The 4307-nt window shown below is 42.4% G+C and overlaps 1 long non-coding RNA gene across 2 annotated transcripts; it reads right to left on the minus strand.

Moving 5' to 3' along the window:
• Positions 1-372: 372 nt before the first annotated feature.
• LOC124678710 lies at positions 373-3360 on the minus strand. 2 transcript variants are annotated; one of them, XR_006994608.1, is made up of 5 exons: positions 2945-3360; positions 1811-1899; positions 1498-1541; positions 1009-1088; positions 373-609 (listed from the first exon to the last, which is right to left on the minus strand). It is a non-coding gene; the product is annotated as an uncharacterized LOC124678710 (long non-coding RNA). The 2 variants fall into 2 exon arrangements; XR_006994607.1 differs by lacking the exon at positions 2945-3360 and having other exon boundaries at positions 1811-2922.
• Between the last annotated feature and the right edge of the window lie 947 nt (positions 3361-4307).

Consider the following 4307-nt stretch of genomic DNA (forward strand, 5'->3'; position numbering starts at 1 on the left):
TGTGTCAATTACCTGAGTGTGTGCCGTCGAGCAGCTGTTGTGTTTCCACTGCCGAGCTGGAGCAAATATTCAGGCGTGGCAATGTTGAGCTGAGGCGCAACTTCGGGCGAGGTGATTTCAATCTGGCACAATGCCAAGATGAGCGAAGTGCTGCAGGTACAGAAAATTTTGAGTATACAATTAATTCACTAAAATTAAAATTTGCTAAATAAATGTGACAATCAGTACACAACCTATATTTAAATCATAATAAAATTAGGCTCACATGGTTAATTTCCAATATTTAAAGCTGAAACCCCCACGTTGCGCGAACACCCCACTATCTCCACCTCGAGCTGGGCAGGTGCACGCCTCCAGCGCTGAAGCCCTCTCCGCCTCAAGTGATCAGGTGCACGCCGCTGCCTCGGCCAGGTGCCGCACCCACCCGTGCTCCTCCTCCCCAGCCGCCAGTCACTGCCTCCATCCGCCCGGAACTTGTGGAGCTCTTGCGAACATATCTGAGACGTCATTGCTCTTCGGTAGCTCGCCATGCTTCTCTGCAGCTCGCCGTGCTTCGTCGTAGCTTGCCATGTTCCTCCGCAGCTCGCCGTGCTCGTCATCGTGATCTACCTGCATGGATCAACATGTAGCTGAGAAACTTATTCCTCAGTTTGAAAGGTTCATCATTGTGCACATGCTAAACTGAGGTGAAAAACGCTGCATAGCATCGATACTCACTTGTGCAAATTAGCAGAGTACAAAACATAACTGAATTATGATGATCAGGAGCCAAATTACCGTATTAGTTAGGAGTACTAAGTAGTGACACAAAAACAAATGATTTTTTTTTTTGCAAATTGGCAGAAATAAATGAAGCGACTCGTTTCCGTAAACATGTTGATTATCATATAGATCTGAATTAAAAGGCTCCAATCCTTTTCTATACTGTGAAAACAAGAGTAGCTCCAATCATTTTCAGTGAATTTCTAAATGTTGCAAGTGGCTTAGGTAACAGAGAAGAGCATATACCTTTTTCTTTATCCTCAATATGTCTCCCAACAAGAACATAGCCCAGTTCAGTAAACTATGATGACTGTATGATCAACTTCCTGTAACGAATCAGGATCACACTCAATGACATTACTTTCCATATGCAGATAAGAAGTTAAAACCATTTTGGAGAAAAAAGATCCCTAAGAATCACAGCGTAGAAAAGGAAGCGTGTATTTTCAGTAAAGGAATAGCTATGTTTTCTGTCCCCCAACTAATAAGGTAAGTGATAAGAAGATATGACACACCGTATATATTGCAATTCAGATACATCGAGGACATTACATTTACAAGAAAAAGACTGATATAGTTCACCAGAAGATACTTCATATACTGGGTGGTGTTCAGTTTCGGATTCAACACCTAGACGTATAAAGTCTTCAGTTCATGCACAAAAGCATTTTAAAAGAAAAACTATAAAGGAAATGGAAGTCTGGAACACAAGAGTAAAATAAATTAACAACAAACCTCCATGTTCATGTAGTTGGATCCATGAAGAAATATGTGTGTACCTAGAAGCAGAAGGCAGTGAGCGGTATAATTAGAAGAAAAAAAAGGTAAACAATATGTAAGAGACTTTCTTGTTGATTATAAATGACACCAATAACAACTAATATTTGTATTCTCTGTAAATAAACAGGGGAAAATGCAGGTAATGTGCAAGCATTGATGAGTAAACAGAGATTTATAATTCAAGAGGTGCAGCTATATTGGAATAAATATTTATTTTTTGCTTGTGAGTTCAATTGATTATATATACACATAATCCCTCTGAGCTTACCTTTGTTGTAAAGAAAGATGTACCTAAGATAAAAATCCACATAATGCATCGTGCTTGCAGAGAATTCATGTACTCGAATTTTTGAAACCCTGCATAGAAAGAAAGCACAAAATATTCAAGTAGTCAAATTTATTGTTCATTATTTTTAGGTAGTAGAGATACATCCAATTGGCACCAACTACGAAATTGATCTAAATAATTATTTTATGTAGTTCTTGATTAGCTATCCTACTATTTTTCCTCCGATGATGATTGAGTTGAGATGAGCATATTGGGCACGATGAGATGTGTTCGACCTGACTGGGTAGTGCATGAACGTTTTATGTTAGCGCATTTGAAGAAATATAGGTTCATTGTATTGTCAGTTTGTGTACTTGGTTCTTCCAGCCAACTAACCAAGGTGCCAGAACGCATCACATTGGTCATAGACAGTCAATCGAGTGCTGAGGCTGGTGGCAGCACTAAGAAAGAATGAAAGAACAGAGTGGCTGCAGCCTGTGATACTATCTGTAACTTACCCAGAGGAATTGAGCTACATTAATCCTATATTTACTATGACTTGGTATGAAGTACTACTTTCTAGAATTATTACAGGCTCGTAGCTTTTGGCCCAGGGTTTGTCGAATCCTTTGCTCTGGCATTTCACCATAAATGTGCTATCTCCATGTTCATACATAGCAATATCTACAAGGAATAGGTACTACACCCTAGCATACATCATACCACCACAATAACGTGAGAACAGTCTCCAGAGTTAAACCTACCCATGCCCTAGATATTCTCATATATGTCATCATAGTAATCTGATAACCTCTGATGCAACAAAACAAATTGCACTAAATTAAGGAAGCTAGTGTCTTCTTGATGGATTAATAACCCTGAAATCCGCAAGTGTCACAGATTAATAACCCTGAAATCTGCAAGTGTCAGAGATAAACTGGATCACACTTACTGAATCACAACCTACAACCAGCAGTCTTATCGTCTAATACAGCAGTACTCCAATACGGGCACCTGCAGGCGAAGCTCCAAAACTGATTGGAACCACGGCTACATCCCTCCCATCCCAACCCCACCGCCCTCGAAAGGAGAAGCGCGGAAGAAAAGCAAGAAGGGAGTTATTAGAGAACGCACCAGGGAGAGGACACGCCGCCACGCCATGGGCCCAAATCTCCAACCCCATATCGGTCCCTCCCTGCCCAGATCCGGAGCGTGGATGCCGATGGTGGTCATGAACAACATGGAGCCATGGCCGTCGCCGGCGGTTGCCTCAGTGCCCGGCAATCATGCTCGGGCCCTCCCTGCCCAGATCCGGAGCGCGGCCGCCGATGGTGGCCATAAACAACACAAAGTCGTGGCTGTCATTTGTGCTTTGCCTCAGCGACCTGCAGTCGTCCTCCATCGGAGCCCTTTGTCTACGTGGAAGGGGAGAAGAGGACCAGGTCAGGGCGGAGGGGTGAATTTGCGTGGAGGCGCGAGGATTTGCTAGGTCGCGTCCACGGTTTTCGCCGCTGCTGCCATCCACACGCCCTTCTTCCATCCTCCCCCTCTCCCCGTTCGCCGCCGAGAGGATGGTCCCTAGGAGCCCATCGTACAACTCGGACAACGAAGCCGACAGAGGCGGCGCTGGTCGGAGATGAAAAGTGATGGGCGCGGCGGCGAGCGGGAAGGGGGGAGGATGGAAGAAGGGATGGTATGGACGAAGCGTTTTTTCGGGAGGCACGGTTTGTGGGACGACGAACGGACGAAGGTATGACGACGAAACGTATCGTGGATGGCAGAATAAGAAACCACTTTAGTCTTTTTAAGTAGTAGAGATGAGATATAGGTGGAGGAAAGTAGAATAGTGCATTTGATGGAAGACCACCAGAGCCAACCAAATAATATTTCACAATCAAAAAAGGCCTGCCCCGAAATACATGAATGTTAAAAATTTACAATATGATCCATTTAACCCATCAATATTAGGGATTTTACAGGAGCAAAATATATATCAAGTATGCTTAACTGGTCTGCACTTTGTTCCTGTAGGAGCTGATGAAGTTCCTTGTGTGGAGTCCAAACTAATGGTTTTACTTGCTTTGCAACTTGCAGTCTATACTTGACACATCCAACTTCTCGGCAGGTAGATGAGTTAAGACCTAGCCTAGCTACCTCAAATGATGCAATGAAGTAAGTGCACAATTATATGTCCTGTTCTCTTAAATGTTTTAGATGTCCACATATTTTGACTGTATTTTTATAGATTTTTTGTATTTTATACGTGTGAGAATAAATGTCTTTGAAGGTATAACACATACTTTACAACATTTGTATATTAGTAAATGCATCGAAGCTTTTAAGGGCTGGAGGTATCCAATAATTCTGAAAAAAACACATGGTTTATTGTTGTCTTATTGTCTCATATGATGCGCTGATAAATGAAACATGATCTGCAATACATGCACTTGTAGTGAGAGTGCTATTAATCTATAATATTTCTTTCATACTAAAGTTC

This window comes from Lolium rigidum, chromosome 7 (assembly GCF_022539505.1).
Source record: "Lolium rigidum isolate FL_2022 chromosome 7, APGP_CSIRO_Lrig_0.1, whole genome shotgun sequence".
In the NCBI taxonomy this organism is placed as follows: domain Eukaryota; kingdom Viridiplantae; phylum Streptophyta; class Magnoliopsida; order Poales; family Poaceae; genus Lolium; species Lolium rigidum.